Raw genomic sequence first — 20,501 nt, 5'->3', positions numbered from 1 at the left:
CATTCATAATAGGAATTTGCCTAGTATATGCTTAAATTGGTTAGGATTTTAAATTGCAGTTTTTTTAGAGAAAAACCACAACACCACAGGATTTGGCAAGTTGCCATTCAGCTTTTGTAGCACTTTTCAGAAGCATAAAGTCCAATTCTTAAACTAAAATCCAAAATCCAAATTGGTATATATGCAGTTATATGTGTTTTATATAACAAAAGGACTCACATTGAAATTACCTTATTAAAATTGTGGAGAAAACAAGCAAATGGATAATATATACTTTAACTTAACTTTGTCCTGTACAGTAAAGTTCTCTTAACTAATTATTTTTTAAACCACAAATCTCTTCTGTAGATAACATTAATTGGAAGGTTTTCCTAGTAGCTATAAATCATACCATATTTTAACCTTAGGTTTTAAAACTAATTATTGCAACGTAACTTCTGTTAATATTCACCTTAAACACCCTTTTATTTTTTTTTGTATTTTTTTTTAACTTTCAAAGAATCACAATAATTTCTCTAGTAAAACTGTAAAAACTGTAACTGCATAAACTCATAGTTACTTAAAACATAAAATTAACTCTAAAAGGGTATATAAAAACATTTTAAAAAACCAATGAATCATGACTTTTTAACAAACTGAGTACTATCTCGGTGCCTTTTCTTAGAGAGGGAGCAGGGGGTTGGACTGCCCGCTCTGCTGCTGCAGCTCTGCTGTTATCTTTCTTCACATCCCGCACATACTCTCACAGAGAGGAAAAACGGAGAGAAAGAAAAAAAACCTCACAAAGTTAACTTTAACAAATGCAGGTTTTTTCTCTCAATGTCTCTTGTTGTTCGCCGATAGAGGAAAAAAGGGCATGATTTTTTACAAAAGCAGGCGATGTTACACAAAAAGTCTCTTAGGGCCAGGTGGTAACAGTGGTGACCATTGCAACTTATCAACTTTTAATTACAGTGATGAATTTCGAACTAGATACCATATAGATCGTGATTTTTTGGCTATTTTGTCTCTCTATGAAGCTGTCTGAGCCAACTGTTTCTGCTCAGCTGCTCCTGTAATTTTTCAGCGTGGCCTTGGAACTTTTTCTGCACTTCCTCTGCCCTGGGGGTGCCTTTGTTCTCTGTACACACCTCAGTGCTCCCCCATGTCCCCCTGGTTCGGGTGGAAACCAATCTAAATTTGGCTTCTTTTCTTCCAGGGTAGTAAAGTTGGAACTTAAATAAGATTGTAGCGTTAAGAGTGACTCCAAAAGGGAAGCAAAGAGTTCAGGATATATCAAATCCTGCCGTTGCTGAACAGATTCTATTCGTTGTTTCAGCGTTTGCTGTGGAATTTCTTTCTCATTATTTTCTTCTCTCTGACTCTCCCTCCCTCTTTTCATGGGCAGCATAGATAGGAGTGCTTGCCCAGCAGTGGGAGGTAAAGGCATCTGCTGCTGTGATGCAGGTAGAATTACGGGGCTCACAGCCTCAGCATATCTCGCTTTTCTGTTTTTTAAGGTATTAATTACAATCTGCCAAGTTCAACCGAGAGACACAGTGTCCTTGCTGTTTTCCGTGATTGCCGTTTCCCAGATCAGAGCCGTTATTTCTATCCATTCCTCAACTGCAAAGAGCAGTGGGGGCACTACTAAATGACCATGATAATTAGCCCATATAATGAGCATATCCAGGTCGTTTTCCCTGGCTGCTTCGCCTCGTTTAACAAGAATACAAAGAAGCAGTTTTTTAGCTGCTGCAAACTCCATTTCCATTTTCCTTGCGGCCATGGCGGGGGGAGGGTCGTGACCCCTCACTTACGGAGGGGGTCCTTTTGGACTCCCCCTTTCGGACTCCCCCAGCGACTCACCCCCCTTTATTCACGGGTCGCATATCTGGTACTGATCCAAGGCAGTGTCTATCTGCACTCAGATCCACTCCACCAACCTTGGTCCAAGGCTTCGTCCCACTGTGCGTGGACCCATCGAAGCCCCGCTGCCCGCAGGGTCCCGTTCAAGCGCCAGATATTGAGAGACTGCCAGCTTATTCACGACTCTTCACAGAAGTAAACGTGAATACCGTTTATTTCTATATTTAGCACACTTACATAGGGTTTTACAGGGTCCGCGGGCTAAGCAAGTTACTATTGGCTAACACACACAGGTTTGCATTCTTTCTCTTATACACAAGGATATTGTTTTGCTTTACTCTCTCTTCTGCAGGAAGGTTTCAAGGACTTTAGCCTTTAATATCACAACTTATTTCAAAGACTGGTTTGTGCAGACAGGCCTTTACTAATATATAAAATATAGCAACACTGGGACAACTCCTGTGATAGCTGTTAAGAACGTGTCTGAGTTGAACTAACACCTAAATAATAGAAACTGATACCAAAATTCTCTTTTCTGCAAAGTATTTGTGTTGTAGTTGTGTGTTGTCACCAGTTCTCCTCTGTCTGAGAGTGACCACATTTAATACTTAATTCCTTCTTTGTGATAGCAGCATTCCAGTCATGCTGTACACAGTTGCAGGGAATCCTGACAGCTCTGACACAAGGAAAAAAGCACCAGGATACAACATATTTTCCGTACAATCTCTTACTGAGATTACAGAGCAAAAAAAAAACCTTTTGAAGCAGAGAAAACTGCTCTTTAACGAAATATCTAGCTTTAATATATCAAAGGACTTGGGCTAAAGATAAGAAACTGTCCTAGTGGTCTTTCAAATCCTAGAGAAGGGACAAACATAAAATGTGTAAGTAAAGAATGCTGCTGCTATTTTGTGTGCCTGACAGGCACTGAGAAAAAAGCAAATGGAATTAAATAAATAATTTTATAAGTGTTAGTCTGTAATGTACACTTGAATGTGCATTCACAGAAAGAATAATATTATACAACTATTTAGCTTATTTACGTGGTTGTATTGAATTTGAAATGTAATGTAGTTGTTAAAGTTTCAACTGTGGACTTACCTGACAGGAGAAAAAAAGTCCTCTCTACCTTTGTCACTACTGAGCATCAAATTCTCACACCGCAGTTAATGGTTATTACACCCAGAGTTTCTAGAAATAACTGTTCTGAAATATTTTTTTTTTATTATTCTTTTAAGTGTGATTTATACTGTATCACCTACCCTAAAAGATGATTAATGATCTATCCTCTGAACGTGACCATTCTTTCAGTCTTCCAGTTTCGTTTTTGTGTAGTGGCAGACATGGCCTACTCTCATAAATTAGTGGCATATGTATAAAATTTCTCCTTGTGTAAAATTTAGACATAAATAGAAAATAGCAGCCATGACTGTATGCATTTCTGAGATTCCTAATGCCTTTTATGGTTTTACCATTATGTTTTTATTTTCTAAAATATTTCAATTTCTGTGGCTAAAGTGGAAGACTACCCCTTGCTTTCTCTGAACTCCCCCTCAAGAAAAGGAAGTGTAAAAGCTCTCCAGAAAACAACTGAGAAAAAGATGCTTGGTCAAATATGTTGGATGCATGGCTAGGGAAGTTAGAGCTATTTTTCCCTTCATGAACGTGTTTTTTATGGTAGGTGTTATTTCTAGAGCACATTGATCACAGGTGTCCTTATGAACTGGTCACTGGATGATTTGATGTCACTGGAAATGTGCTTTTATTGCTGCATCAGTGTAAATGTCTCGCTCAGTCTTAGGTAGCAATGACGTCTGTAAATCCCCCTCTCTGTCTTAAAGTACTTCAAACAAAGTTAATAACTGTTTATGTGAAGATGTCCCAGGCTGGATGCTAAGGTTAGCAGAAGTAATTTTCTTCCTCGCAGAATAAACCCAGCTTATGCAGTGAATTAGGTTTTATACTTCTGGAAGAATTTGTATTTTTCCCCTTCCAACCCTGATCACAGCAGAACAGCAAAAGGTAAATGCAATAAACACTGGCCATTGATAAAGATGGTAGTGTTACTTCTTGCAGGTGCTGCCACTTCTATGCTGCTCAAAGCCCTTCAGTGCTGACGCGGAGCCGGATTTTTCCCCAGCCAGCTCACGGCACCGAGCCAAGAGTGGGCTGCTCCTGGAAAGCAGGGCAGCTTAGGGCTTATGCTCTACAGCAGTGGCTGTCCAGCGTCGAGGGCAGGAGCAAGGACGAGGGAGAGGTCTTCCATGTGGTTTCCAAAAGGGATTTATTCTCTTGAAGGTTCCAAGGAAGAAAGACAAATGACACCGGCGTACAGCAACTCATATATGGGGGAGGAGCAAGGGGAGTGTACAAATAATAACCCAATAGGGAAGACTTAGGGGAGGAGCACAAGGCAGGGTTACATAATACATAAATCAATGGGGAACACCAGGGGAGGAGAGTGGGGCACATGGTCCAATGGGGCTCGGAGGAATAGGGGAATTCCAAAGGGGGCGGTCCAGGCAGGGGTTGACACAAGGGATGATTGACAACTTAATGGGAGGGGGAACAGGGAACATTCGGGAACAAGGGGACAAGGGGCAGGTATCCGGGTGCATTGGCAACTGGGGTAGGAGGACACGATTGGGACCAAAGTATTAACATGGGGGGGGGGGGGGGGGGGGTGGTGTGTACAACTTAACAATAAAGAATGTAATTTAATCAAATATAAGTAACAACAATGCACCGCAACACAGTGCAAGTATTTATTCGAAATATACTTATAAATTGTAACTGCTGCTCTAATCTGAAAGTTTTTCACAAATGCTACTCCTGAGTCTCGTTGAGTCTTGCTGACTGCAAGGCAGGTGCTATACATGCTCTCAGTAGTGTTTCTCATTCTCTACCTTTACTGCCTGTGCTGGGTGCTTATGTGGTGGAGCAGATATTAGAATGGAGTTGAAGAAACTGGATTATTTTTGCTAATGTTTGATAGTTATATTTTTCACCTCCTTTGGAATAGTGACCAATCATCTCTGAAGATCTCATATATGTAGAAGGGAACATAGGGAGTCAGAAGTCTAAAGATTGATTGTAAAAATTACCAGGCAGCCCATTACAGTTAGGCATAATAATTCCAAAATTCAGAATTTCAGAGTACTTCAGTAAGTTTCTATATACATTATTCTTTCACTGGTGACAGTGAAGAATGTAACTAAAAGGGAAGGAGGGAAGAAGTTTTGATCAAATATTTGAAGGCAAATGAAAAGCCTAACAGGCAGAAGAGCACAAGAAGACCCTTTCAGATGGTATTTTTCTCCTCAGGAGAGGCTCTTACACCGACAATGGCGAGACTGTGAACAGAGCCAGAGTAGCTGCTCCTGGATGCCAAGAAGGAACAAACAGGGATGTAGGAAAGGAGAAGCAATTTAAAATACTCTGCCGAGAACATTTCTTTGAAAGGGCACATTCTATTAAACACAGGATTCATTCTTCCACAGCAATTTTTTCTTCCTATGACATTTTCCTCCTTTGTATGAGGTCACCATATAAAAGGATTGAATTGTGCAGTTTCACACACCAACACCATTTTGCTCTCATGGAAAATGGCTGTCTGCCATCAGCTGCAAAGGTGTAACAGGTCACTCAGGGGTTTTGGCACCAATGATTCCTTTCCTCAAGCTAGGAAATTAATTTTTGCCAGCAAAGTCACAACACTTAAGATTCTCATCTCAGGATAATAATTCTAAGATGCTAAGTTCTAACTACAAACTGCTAAACTGTCCTGCCTGAAGCCTTCCCTTGCATCCTTAATAAGTATTGCTGAATTGTACAGTGTCCTCTTTATCCTGGAGAGCATTTCCATAGACTCCCTTCAGAAGAAAAGTATCAGTCCAGACACTGTCACATGGAGTTCTATAAACTGAGTGACTGCATGCTGAAAGCATCTATTTTCCCATCTCACTGAAGCCTATCATTCACATTCATTTTTTCATTAAATGAAAGGTGTGAATTCTTTACAGAACTAAGAAGTTCTGTAAAGAAGTTCTAATTTTTTTACAGTTCTTTTTTACAGAACTGTTTCATTTTACAGAAGTAAACTTCTGTGAGTTCTTTCGACTGGGCCCAGCAGCCTTTCAACACAGTACCCTGCTTGTTCACGTCAGGCAGTGGACATCAACTCCATTAGCCTCTTGTTTATCTTCTTTATAATACACATAGCTGCAGTGTTGTAGTAACTTTGGTGTCATCCATTGCACTGCTAGATTCCTGATGTTCAAGAATACATGCATACTTGTTTCTAGCATGGTTTTCTCCCAGGGAATACTTGCACTTAGTATGGGGTGATGGAGAACAGTCCATAATGTTGCTTTTAGACATGCTAACTGACAGAAATCTTAATAATATTTGAAGGATCCAGAAGGGTGATTAGAAGTGCTCACATCATCCTCAGAGGGTATCTTGGTTTGATTTCTACAGAGTTCTGCAAGATTCCTCTCTATTTCCATGAGGATACTCAGAGAAAACAGAATATCTTACCATGCTGCAGGACTGGGGAAGAGAGTTACTGGAAAAGCTGGAATGCTGACCAGCAGGAGAGGACCCATATACCTGGTGCTGGTCAACAGCCAGCTGAACATGAACCAGCATGTGCTCAGGTAGCCAAGAAGGCCAATGGCATCCTGGCCTGTATCAGCAATAGTGCAGCCTGGAGGACCAGGGCAGTGATCGTCCCCCTGTATTCAGCATTGGTGAGGCTGCATCTCGAGTCCTGTGTCCAGTTCTGGGCCCCTCACTACAAGAATGACATCAAAGTGCTGGAGCATGTCCAGAGAAGGGCAGCAGAGCTGGTAAAGGGGCTGGTGTACATGAAGCAGTTAGGGGACTTAGTTTGGTCGTAGACTTGGCAGTGCTGGGTTAATGGTTGGACTCAATGATCTTAAAGGTCTTTCCTAACCCAAATGACTTTATGTTCTTTTTTCCCCTATGTGTTTGAGTAAGAATGATAGTTCTGGATTCACTTTCCCATAAATAGCCTTGCCCTTCTCCTTTTACTTCTAAAATTGCTTCAGTTAAAGGCTGGAATGTGACTTGTACATTGGTGATACTGTCAGTTCTCCACTAAAGACATTATGAGAACTCCTTTAATCTCTGCATGCAAGAAGATATAGATGGTGTTCAATTTAAATGAAAGCGTTATCTCACAGGTGATACTGAAAAGTAATGTAGTTGCAGAGAAACTCTACAGCATTTGTTGAGAATGCATTTTAGTGCAGACAACACCTGTATACCTTTAGAGAAATTTTACTTCCCCGTTTGGTTATAAACATTTTGTTAGTACTTTCATAACTGTAATTTTCATATGTTAAAATATGTTAATATAAAATATTCTATGGGTAAAATCTCACAGTTTGAGAAATTAATTACCTCATTGGCTTCACAAGGAATTTCCTATTATAATGATGATTTTTTATATTAAAAGGTGCTTGCCTGTACCTGATTCCTAAAACAAATACTAAGATGTTCATGCTTTTATACCTGTGTTAGATTACTGCAGTACAGTTTCGGTCTATGCCCCCATGCCCCTGGGCATCTGTATTCATCTCTGCAGGCAGATGTCAAGTAGTCCATTTTCAATACACTTTCTGTGTAGTTTTTACTGGTAGAAATTACTCAAATGAAGTGAAGCAGCACCCAGGGGCATACCCAGGAACAGTCTTTATGTAAGAATTTTTTTTATTATTATTTTCTAAAGTCTCATTGATGATTTTACAAGACCTACCTTTCAGATTCTTACTGATCTCTAGTTTGTTTTCTAAGTCAATCAACAGATGGTATATCATTTTGCAGTAAAGGCTGGGAGTTTTTATTGGTGGGTTATTTACTGTCAAATATTCAAAGACAAAATGCTGCTTGTTTGGTGTTTTTTTATACTTTACTCTCAAAGTATTTTTGGAAATGATCCTTTGATTTGTCTTTTGTAAATTGTCTTAGTTTGCATTGTTGAAATAGTTTCTGCCACAAGGCTTTCCTCTCTTAGCATCTTGTTATTCAAGGATATGATTTTACACTGAAAGTTAGGTGTAACTTCTACTGAGAACCATCATCAACACCAGGGAGTCTCAGTCTTCACAGCAGGACAAGAAAAACAAGACTTACAAATAGATATATGATTGCTTCTTGACCCACTACATTCAAGGTTTTTGTCCTTTAGCATGGGGAATGCCATTTTTCATTCCACCTCAAAAATTTATTAAAAATATTATAATCTTAGTTTTCCAAAGAGCTTTTGAACTACTTAAAGAATGTATTTCAGACAAGAAAGGTACACTGTTACAGTATTTCTGGTGTACTGCATATACCTTACATGAGCAGTAACTTCAAGTGTAAAATAGCTGACCTGTAATTATTAAATGACATTTAGTCAACTGGGTGGTTGATAATTACAAAACCAAACTGTGCCAGGAACAATTAATTTGATCAATTTGAGTATCCATTGTTCTAGCTTTCTCTAGCATACATGTGACTCAATACACTCTTATCATGCTGTGACACAGAAAAAAAAAAACCCACATATTTTTTTCATTATCATCAGACAGAGAAGAGAAAGGGGTAAATGTGTGAGGGTGTCTCAAATAATGAACGAGTTAAGTAAAAGCTGTACATGAATGTACTTGAAATAAAAAGGGTTTATACTGAAAGCTCTTGACTAAGTTTCAAACTGGTGGCCCATTTTAGCCCTGCATGATGATGGGCACTCCTGTAAATGGGGATGTTAATTATTTTATTATTATTATTTTTCTTTATTCCTCTTAAGGGTGATAAGTTGGCAACAACCTGTCAGTATCAACTCCTACATGGCTTCAGGTTGAAAACATTTGTGAGGGCTGTTCCTCTGTCATGGTTTGACCCCAACCAGCAGCTAAACCCCACACAGCCACTCGCCCACTTCCCCACAGTGGGATGGAGGAGAAAAATGGAAGACTAAAAGTGAAAAAACTGAAGGGATAAGATAAAGACAGTTTAGTAAGGAGAGCAAAAGCAACACACACAAGGAAAGCAAACCAAAGAAATAATTTGCCACAGCAAAACAAGGAATTTTCTATTCCACCACTTTGTATGGGCAGGCAGTTTGCCTGGAATCGTGCATCTTGTGGCATTCTTGCATTCCCACTAATCTGAAGTGGGATATAAGGCCTGAAGATATCTTTTCCCCTGTCCTACTGGAAGGTCTCTAAAACACTTGGGACAGCTGAAAGATGAGTCCTCTTTGTTTGACATAGAAATTATGCCCTTTTCCCGTGATCAAAATCCAATCACTTGGATACACTATGGCTTGTCCCACCTTCTTTCCACAGAAATCTTTTAGAAAATTTAATGGTAGACTAACCCTTGTTTTCTACTATTGCTGCTTGGTTTTGAGTTTCTTCTTTTTTTATTTTGATCCCATCTTCTGCACTGTGTAATCACTTGTGATCACTCTGCTCCCTTCCATTTTATTCATTCCAGCAGTCAGTAGCTTGAATTCTCTTTCTCTGTTAAGGCAGGCGGATATCAGTGGTTTGTTTCTCCTGAGTAAAGCAGTGATACCTGCGCTTCAAGCTCTCCTCTACTGACAGGTGTACAAGAGAGTTTATATGACAGCATTTCAGTAACTACAGTGCCAGTTTGAAGTGTCTCACGTGTCTGCTCTGCATGTCCCTTTATGCTATCTCCATGACACCCTCTCTCCTTTTGCAGTTTTGCATATAGTACAAGCCTGTGGCTGAGCATTTTTCCTCTTTAATGTTAGCTAAAACAAGTGAGGCAGAAATGGCTACATTGGTCTTGACACAATAGTCTATGTTAATACTGTTAAGGCCACTTAAATATGAGTGCTCTTAATTACAATGCTAATAAAAACCCGGTTTCATTCACTTCACGTAAAGTATTGTAATTGTTTCTCAGTCTTGACACCAACACTAACTAAATATCTATGAAAGTATATCATTCAGGTTTTTTTCTTGCTGATATATTGTCTTTATTTTGCTAATAGCTTCCACAAAAACTGATAAAGTGTTAGGCCTTTAAATTTTTTCACAGGAAAAAAACATAAAAGTATGCCTTCTATCTGGTAACTAAATCTTACACTGACAGTCTTGCTTTCTAAAGCATTTTTGAATGCATTTCTGTGTTTAGTTTTGCCATCTTACTTACACAATACCATTTTATGATATTTCTCTTTTCTGTTGAGAGGGTGCAAATCTATTTTGTGCACAGTCTTTACACTGATTAGGACTAAGTATTAATGAGCATCACTGTGTACTGTGCTGTATCCCCATAATATGCACTTTCTGTAGCACTAAAGTGGCATTTTACACTCTGAGATCCCTCTGGGATCATTAGCAGTTATTCTTGATTTCACCATCAAGATACTGTGCCTGAATTATAATAATGATTTGCTGTGTACCTGACATATATTTCACTTGATTTAAGATTAGGAAAACGTTCCAGTTGTTCAATAAATGAATTAATGAGAAGCCCCACAGAAGTAACATTTGCTTATAAGGGGAAAGGCAGATTTAGAATATTAAGTTGTGATGTTAACTGAAGATTGCACAACAAAGTAGTGGCAGATTGCTGGGGCCAGTTCTCATCTTCTAATCCTTTGCTCTGCTAAGGATCTTGATGAATGCTTTGGGTTTATGGCATTCACATTTCAAAACTGTTTCTTTGGGAAAAAGCTTCAGTCATGTAAAGTGGCATAACTTTAAAAAGAAGTAACTAAGAGTGCATTGTTTCATAAATGTATTGGAACATTTAGTTGTGGTTGGGGTTTTTTGAGTTAATGCTAGATAAGCAAAAATTAGACATTTTTCTTGCCTTCCTTGTTTTCAGTTGTTTTGTAACATACCGTTCTTTCTCATCCTGCAAAGAGACTGAATCAAACAAATTCACAAGATGACTTAAAACATTATTTAACAAAATTATGGAGTTAATATTGAGAATGTATGTTAGTATTTTTATCTCAATGCTACTTTGCACTGTTTTCATACTTCTCCTCTCCCACTGCCCAGTTCTTCCCTCTCCAGGGAATAACCAAAAGGACAGTGTTTTTCCCACTCTTCCAAGAAGTTTCTCTCAAAGGTTTTTCTATGATAGTAATAGTCAGCAACAATTATTTAGAGTGAAAGTGAGCCAGAATTTTATATACATATATACAAGTACTAGTAGTAGTAATAGTAGTAGTAGTAGTTAGCAAATGTCCATGTTTCATTTGCATAATTGCAACTTTGCTCTTGGGACTCTGCTGTTCATTCACTACAGTGGAAGCTGTTAGCAGTGTTCACAAACATCTTTTGGATGCAGAATTTGACCTCTGTTCTGCTGCTGTTTAGGGTCCTGGTTCTTGTCTTCTCACAGGCTGAAGGGAGTGAGGCCTTGAACAAGAACTTGTCTAGACTCCCTGTTTATCTTGGTCTAGCATTCACGCCTACCATGTCTGTCTCACGGCATCTGGAGGCTGGAATACTGGCTAAAGGGTTCTATCTTTTTCAGCTCTGGGCAGTCAGAATAAGCACCTAGAAGAGAATTCCAGGCAATAAATTTGAAAAGCAAAAAATCATATGTGAATATCTGGTGAAAATGCATTTCATGCAGTTAGGAAAAGAGGAAAATAAAAGCAGTATTATGTGTGCAAGATGAATGACCTTGTGCTGCTTTCTGTGGCATGCAGCAGACACAGAAAGAACATTGCACTGTACTGTTCCTCTCTCAACTGCTCTGAGGAAAGCATATTGTATTTGTATCAAAACATTTGCAAAAGCTTTATCTTTTGTATTTGAAAATATTTGGTAGTAAGGAGAGAAGGGTAATACACTGAAAGACAGTGTCATTTGGCAAAGGTAGTATGATATTTTGAATAGGTAATAAATGTATTTGCAGCTTTTTCAAGCAGTATAGTGCTCTACTGTATATGCCATGGATTTCTTTCCATTCATAACTTTCCTGCCAGTTGCTTCTCTGATTTATTAGGCTGATGTGTGAATGTAGAGGATCACTTTCCTACTGTAGAACATATTTTTTATTACCGTTTTCATCACCCAACAAGACATGGTAAGATTTTGCACACTATATATAGAAATAAAATAACATAGATTGATATCATTATCTGTACTTTGATGCTTTCCCAACATATCTCTACTAGAAAGGTTGGCAGCAAAATTATTTCAATAAGGAAAATCCTAGTCCTGATAAAAAGAACCTGCCAAATGAAACTTTTAAGGTAAAGACCATCAGTTGATCCTCAAAATGTGTTTAAAAATACAAAGAGATGGCTGTTACTAATCTAATGAGAATGGTGGCAGCAGCAGGTACAGGTTTGTAGAGACATAATACCTAAGGTTCTAAAACAGAAATGCCTACCTTGAAACCAGTACGTGTGTGTGTGTATGTGTGTGTATACACACACACACTCACTTATTATATAATACATACTTTTATATATATATGTATAATATCTTGTATATTGATCTGTGGGTGTTACGAAATGTTTAACTATGAGGCAGGTGTTTACTTGTGCTGACATTTATAAAACTCATGTAAATGGGGAGATTGAGGAAAGATTCTGCAGTGCGGCTTTCTGCTTCACTGAAACTCTTAAACTGCAGGTTTAAACTGCCTGCCTTTGTGAGCTTAGACAAAAATTTAAATTTTATGTGCCTAGGTTTCTGTTAGCAAAACTTCCTGCCAAAGAGGGATGTTGTTAGAATGTATTCATTAGCTCTTGAGGGAGTAGCTTGCTCACAAAATACTTCAGGACAGAAAGTTCTTATGTGACTGAGATTCTTTGAAGGGTAATACATCATTTCCAAGAGAACACCTCAATTTAAATCACGGTAGAGAATGTCCTGTGAGCAGATGTCATCAGGTATGATGCTTAATGTAATAAATTGTAAATGTATTTTTAATCTCAGAAGAGGCCTTTTGTTTATTCTTTGAGACAAACTGAGGTAACTGCAGCAAGCATCAAAAAAGTAACTTCTTGAATTTCCACTTAGAGCTGAAATGTCAGATAGAGTTGCTTTGTTTTGTTGTTTGGGCTTAAATGACTGAAAAAAAATTTTTTCTTTGGTCTTATTGGTGACCATCTTGTTTCTAGATGCTATTTGTGTTCACATTGACTACATCCTATTTATGATATCCTTAAATGAACAGAGTGAACTGCAGCTTCAGAATTTTTCATATAACCCTGAGGTGGTGTCCTCTGTTGCTGTTAAAAAATTTGAAGAAGTGACATGCTGCTTTCTCTAAAAAACTTACTTTTTGCTTTACATTAAAAAAAGAAAAAAAGGGTTTTCTTTACTTGTTAAACTTTACTAGGTATCTGGTTATATGAATACCAGGATGTTTTTAATTGAAGTATGTATGTCAGTTCTTTTCACCAATAATGAATGTAAACCTTCATTCTCAAATAGATACTTAATTATTTTTAAATACCAGAAAGTAAATGATCCGAACCCTTGATGTTAATCATCATTTTTCATTTAATGTCAGACAGTACTAAATCAGTTGACTGATTGAGTAATGCCAATGTCTTTGCATCCTAAGTAATTTTGCAATTGCACTGTCTATGGCATGCACACAGCTGAACCTTCTTTAGCATTGTGCATTTTTTGAAAAACAAAAACCCCAAATCAATATCAAATAGTTACAGTACTGAGGGCTTTGGCAGCTGTGTATTTTATCATATTTATATATGTTCCTCTGTTTATAATGTAGGTCAGTGCCAATCTGTTAATGTTAGGAGATACTACTTTTAACAGTGGGATTGAAAATTGCTTTTCTGATGCCTTCACAGTCAGACAAGCACTTGAGGTCAGTTCTGTGCTTGCAGTTTGAAGCGTTATTTGGAAGATCTCACTAGTCCTTCATGATTAGAGAATACTTGTGTTGTCCTTCAAATGTAATGTTTTATGGTTTTTGAAAGTATTAGGGTAAAGTGCTTTACAATTACAGGTAATTCATGCCTACCCAGGATTTTTTTTATTTTTTTTTTCCCCCAAGAAAACTTTGATTCATAATAGGTATAGTCTTCTTACCAAGCATGAAAAAAAAAATGTGTCACAGAGCAGAATACATTAAGGCTTACTAACTGAGAAGGCAGTACATTTATTCATACCTTCTCAGGGCAATTTTAGAACATGATTTTCAGTCTCCTGTTCAGAAAATAGTTTTGACCCTCTTTTAGCCCCTACATAGATCCCAAGATCTAAAGAGGTCACTTAAGAGACTCAGGGAAAAACAAATCTGTACTCAATAATAGAAATAAAATACCCACTCCCATTAAAAAGATCCTGAGTATTGACCCCATGCTTTGCATCCTCACATCACGCAAGTTTTCCACCAAACACCCACCTGGTTTCTACAGGCACAGAAGAAAAAAATCCCCATCTTTCTCCATACAATACAGTTTAGCACAGAGGGAACAATTCTTATTTAACTTTAAGCAGAACATTGTATATATACAGATAGTTGAATTTATTTGTATTATGCCTCTTCGCAGCTTTATGTTACCTTTGTATCTGATCTAAAAAGTCCTAATGAGAAAGCCATGCTTAAATGGGACCTGCATCTAAACCCTGATTTAGATTCCTTAAACAAATTAGACTTTGGAGTTAATGCAGCAATTTGCATAACATTCTGCTTTATTTTCAGCTAAAATTGCTCAACACTTTTTTAAACCTGTAGCAAATTAGTTCACTAATGAGGCTAAATTACCCTATGATGTTACAGGTAAATTTGTCTGTAAAACATCTCATGTGCATTTGCAATGTACAGATTTTGCATTGTCTATTTGCTATTCCATAGGCACATTAGAAGAAATAATGGAGAAGAGGATTTCAAGTTTGAACCAGTATATTTGTGTCAAGAGATGTGCTGCACTGAATATTATTCCCATATTCTGTTCTGTTGAGTTGCTTTCTCCCCCTTACATCTATTTCAAATTCTAGTAATCAGCCCTATGAAACTAGCTAGCAGTGGGGCTGTGCATATTCCAAACCTTTCTCCAAAAAATAGTGTAGTACTTTCCCTCTTAGATGAAAGTCATTTTGTAATAAATGTAATGTAAACAAGGCTAAGATAAAAATTTGAGAGAATTTGTAACTGCAGTAAAAACATGAAGAAATACAATAATTTCATGGATACCGTGTATAAACAGTCAGTGCAGTCAAGTTGCTATGCAGCCATCTTGGCCTTTTCTGCAGTGCCCTAGTCCATGTGGGCACACCACTTTGCTCACACAGTGAGCCTGAGAAGAACAGGCTAGCAGTAGTCAAAGACTGTTTCACAAACACTACATGGCCTGCCACCTTTAAAATATTCTTGGGAATTTGATTTGGCTCATTTGTTGCTTCTCCTTCCAGCACTGGTGGAAGGGTGTTGCTTAAAATCCATTCACATGTGAAGTAGTTAGTGCTTGCCGTCCTGGGTGGAAAAACAGTATCTAAGAACATTACTAATTATTTCCAGAAGTATGCTTAAACTGAATTGTCCTTTTAATTTGGTGGTTATTGGATATGTAACGTCACCTGTGCTAGCAGCCAATTATTTTTCAGCTCTGTTCTATATATAATAGAGTGACATTAAAAATAATACCATGTGTTTAAATATGTGTATTTTGATATATTAAAACATGCTTTCTTAATAGCAGAAATATCACAGAATAAGTGGCAGATGATGCAGTGTGTTACGTCAATTTAACTGGCCATTAATATCTATGAACTGTAGAAAGGATTGATTGTTGTTAGATTTCCTTCTTCTCCTTAGGATGAAGAGTTGCTCAATAGTTATTATTAAGAAAAATGTGGAAAGTAAGCATCTAACCATGAATTAATCTTTGAATTAGGAACATGGAGTTGTTAATAGTGCAACATTTAATGTCTTTCCAGGAAGAGGAGATTGTGTTATTTTAGCAGCATACTTTATCACTCTGTCAAACATTTTTTTTACCTATTCCTGCTTCTCGCCTGTTTCCATTATATTTTACTTGTAAGTAAAAACTTACTTTACTTTGTAAGTCAAGGTACTTAGAATTAAATGCAGAAAAGGATGTTTCAGTTATACCTACTGGCAACATTTCAACAATATCTGAGATATCCACTGATATCTGAGTATAAATAGAAGAGTGTTTTGGTTTCTGTCACAGAAGCATTTTTAGGCTGTTTTGGAATATTTCATTATCTAACAGTCTTTGGCTAAACTGTTTAAAACTTGAATTTTCACTGTTCTTTCTTTTTGTATCTCTAGCTCTAATTTTTGTAGCCTTCCAAGGGATGGAAGTGGCAATTTCAATTTAGCAGTGATTGAAGGAAAGGGTTTTGCTTCTTTTCTTTGCTTCTGGAGGGAACAGAATAATTTTCACTCCACAGATTTCACAGAATATATTTCAAAAAAGGGGTCAAAACCTTAGTGAGAGTTAAAACAGATAATATCTATTTTGCTTTAACTTACTTCTGTTGTTGCAAAACCATAAGCAATAGCCAGTTTCCAGGGCCAGATTTCTCATAGCTTGGTATGAAGAGAGGTCACTCACCTATATTTTGTTCACTCTGGTCTCACTGGTATCTGTCCCTGAGATCCACAGTGTCTCTGATAGCTCTTTCCCACATATCCTGTTCTTCTCATCAGCTATTACAGCTAAAGGTTCACTACTGTTATGCCATTGTTAGCAATTAGGATTAATAACCAGATAAAACAGGGTGTAGTGATCAAATGAGGGATGTGGCCAGACAAGCATGCTGAAGCATAACTTATTTACAGATGACCAATCGCTTTCATCATGGCCTTCTCTATTTCCTCATGTTGTTCCTCCCCCATGTATTTGGAATGTCTCCCTTTCCCTATATTTGCCCTTGTGCTAAACATCCTGTGAGTCTGGCACACTGCCACAATCCCATCAGCATGCTCTTTACTATATGACCTTTCCATTAATTTCTCCCTGTGTTCCCACTTTACCAGTTAACAAAGCTCAGGTGGAACCTCTCCAAGCCTTGGAGTGGTTCCTTCAGCAGCCCATCAAGCAGTGACTCCCAGACATGGTCTTTGGTATTGTCTCCTGCTCTGCAGAGTTTGTGTATCTCAGTGTGGTATGATATCAAGTATACTATATATAATATATATAGATATATAGTTTCAGACATTTTATCAATGTCTTACTGACTTGTTTTACCAGCACATATACTTCAGGCTGGTGATGTGTAACTCCTGATAGATGAAGTGTCTAACAGTCCACTGTTGTGGTAAACATCACTGAGTCAAAGATAAACATTGAAACAGATAAATTAATTTCTCATAGGCTCTTGACATGAGGTATAGAAGCTGTCTTTATTAGGAAACTTAATTGACATCTTCACTGCCTCCAGCAGCAGCCTGAACCCCTTCTTTGAGTCTAAATTTTTTTTTCATAGTGTGGATACAAATACATATTCTCAGATGTGATGCAAAAAACCATCATACTATGCCAGAGGAGAAGACTCTGTCATCAAGCTGACATGAGTGTACTTTTATCAATCTGTGTACTAGAAAATCTGGCACCTTTCCTGTCCTGTCTGCCTGTGTTATGGCATCAATAGGGCTAGTCAAGTGCTTCTGGCCAGCAAGTAGATAGTGACATTAATGGCAGAGAGACACTTTAAAGGAAAGTTTGAAAATAACCTGGTAAAAGAAATTCCTCAGGAATGTGATTCCTCAGATGAAAGCAGCTCTGTGCATTCTTCCACAGAAATAATTTTTTTTCCAAAATTTATATAATCTCTGTTCTTTCAGTTTTCACTTTGGCATAGATTTCTAATCACAGCTCTGTATTCAACAGGTCTCTAACAATGTCTTCCAAAGACATACACAAAATATTTTCAGTGAGAAAAATAAAGGAAAATAATTTACAGAAATTAACAGTATCCATGAATTAAGAGAGTCATGAGAAACAATGCAATGCAAACAGATTCACTCAGCATTGTTAATCCTTCTCCTTGGATCCTCTTCTTATTTTTGAGAAGAGATGGTGTAAAAAGAAGACAATGCATTCAAGACATGAGTAGATACAACTGAGCATACTCAGTTGTGCTGAAGAGTTGAAAGTGAGTTCCAAAGTGGCTACTTTGGGGCTGGTCTGTGTGAGAACAGAACTGATCTTCTGTATCTCCTGACAAGTTGGTACACTGTTTTTAGTAGGCAAACAGACTGACATATTCTATTTTCTTTTCCTCCTAGATGTAACAAGGCAGCAGCCACTGATATGTCAATAAATATTATATTAAGAAATGTTTTCTTTATCTTATGTTAGGAAAGAGACAGAAGTATCAAATTGGGGTTTGGGATTTGATGGTCCATTGGTGCAAATTGCTGCTTATCCATCCATCTCAGTGTTCTTGGCAAAGACATTTGGCAGTAGCACTATTGAATTCAGTGGAGCTGTGATTAACTTAGCTGAGATCTGCCCTGGGAGACTAGGTTAGAATTGTCCTCGACGCTGTGGCTCGTAGCTCCCTAAAGGACTTGAACAAACAATTTCATTTCCTTTGCCTCTATTTCCATACATTTAAATAGATCCTGATAACATCCATCACAATCACACGATTTGTCAGGCACAGTTAAACCTGCTGGAGAGTATACCTTTATACATCTATATAGATACGTGATAGTAGCATGAAAATGGGGTAAGACTTGTGAGTAAAGGCCTATTATAAAAAAAACCAACAAAACCACCAAAGCAAGAGAGTAGTCCATATAAAAAAAACAGTATCAGAAACTGAGCTCCTAGATGTGAACCATCACCTACATCTCTCCCTGCATGACATCTGCTAAATATCTGAGCTTGGAAATTCAAAAAAAGTTTGTAAAATAAATCTTGTATTTCCTAGGTAAGAATAGGTTCTTTCTTCAGTAAAATTTAAGAAATTTTGTCAAGTTATGCAAAGTGTTATGTAACATCCATTTAATTTCTGTTGTATTACCCTTTTTTCTTTATGACAGAAATGCATTTTAGACAAATATTTAATGCCTTTGCTTTTAAGAATCTATCTTTGAATCATTTCAGTCTGCTGCTGGCTTCAGGTTCCTGAGAGAGGAGGAGTTGCATGAGCTGAATACTAGTGTGCAGTTAGCTACCATGACTGGAAAGTGTAGTTTAGGAATACTGTCTCAGTGTAGCAGAACCACACATTACCCTTTACAAATGAACAGAAGATAGCAAAACCTATCACCTGAGAGCATCTACAGGATAAACTGCTGAGGAATGTGAGATGCCACTCGATTGTGTGCAAGGGGAAGAGTGGGAAATACAGCATAGGCACAGAGTCCCTCTGAATGGAGACAGAGACCTCCAAGTCTTTAGCTGAATTGTAGCACACAGTATGATTTTTTTCTACAAAGTAATGCTTTTATTCATTCTTGCTCTATTTTTTTTAGCACCAAAGCAATAAAAATATTCATTCAACATATTGTGCTTTAAAAATATAATTCACAAAGATCAGCAGGCATGTTTTCATTCTGTTGTCCCTGATATTACTCATCACACCAGGCGGCTCATATATTTTTTAACTGTATTCTTTCTTCTATCAGATCTTATTTCTTTTCCGAGGTTGAAGTGTGAAGCTCAGTGGTTGATTGACCTTTTGTAGAACTGACGCATAAATTTGTGTTTCTAGTCTGTTTAGTAAATGTCATCTGTTTTGGCTTGTAGGTGGCTCTTCACATAGCCTGCTTGGTTTTGAAAATCAGGCTAGTAGGGGAAGCAAATATATTTTTATATGAAGGTTAAATGGTAATGGATTGTAAACCAAAACAAACAAAACAAGGAAGCTTCACCCCCACCTACCCCAGATAAACCTGGTATTTTTTTTTCTGGCTCAGAAATGAGCTAATTATTTAATTGCAAGTCATCCTGTTCACATGGAAAAGGTTTGACCAGTGAGATATTTTGCAGCACCTTTTCTGTTTGACCTGCTTTTCTCATTTCTAAACTGAATGATGTCACGGTTTCTCTGAGCAGCAGAAGCATAAGCTCTCAAAAAGATAGGTGAACTTTTCTGCCTGAAATTGGTATATTTTACCAATGTCCATTCGTATGTCTTCATGCATCATGTAGTGCCAGCTTCTGTAGTCTTTGAGGTGACCTGCATGTTACTCAGAAAGTTGCACATGAGTAGTGATATAATGCCTATTTAAGGAAAAATATCATAGTTTATCTTTAAACACTGTCACTTTGGCATTTAGACCAAAGCTGTATGGTAACTATATAGATATTAAAACATCTTAATTTAACACTGTAGCATCATGGTGTATATGCTTTTTGATAACACAGCTGTTCTACTTTTTGGTTTTGCTGTTATTAAAAAAGTAAAAATATGCCAGATAAACTTGAAGACGAAAGGGGAACTTCTGGTTTAGCAGTGAGTAATTTCATACAGTTCAATTTTGTAACCCTAAAGCTTGAATCACTTTTCAGTCTTTATTTGAAGTGAATCATAAATTCACATAATCGTTTAGGCTGAAAATAATCAAGGTCATCTCGTCCAACAATTAAGTCAGCACTGCAAATTCCACCACTAAGTGCCACATCTACATACCTTTTAAGTTCCTTCAGGGATGGTAACTCCACTGATTCCCTGGGC

General features: G+C 37.6%; 1 protein-coding gene across 7 annotated transcripts in view; it reads left to right on the top strand.

Annotated features, from left to right (window-relative positions):
* The window catches only part of CTNND2 (catenin delta 2), a 712,671-nt gene that overhangs the window by 542,385 nt on the left and 149,785 nt on the right, over positions 1–20,501 (top strand). The gene's annotated exons all lie outside the window — the stretch shown is intronic.

The sequence above is a fragment of the Pseudopodoces humilis genome, chromosome 1, assembly GCF_049639895.1.
Source record: "Pseudopodoces humilis isolate 2021_Gansu_Grassland_sample_001 chromosome 1, ASM4963989v1, whole genome shotgun sequence".
In the NCBI taxonomy this organism is placed as follows: Eukaryota; Metazoa; Chordata; class Aves; order Passeriformes; family Paridae; genus Pseudopodoces; species Pseudopodoces humilis.
The sequence above is the reverse complement of the archived record's forward strand: the minus strand, read 5'-3'. Positions and strand labels throughout refer to the sequence as shown.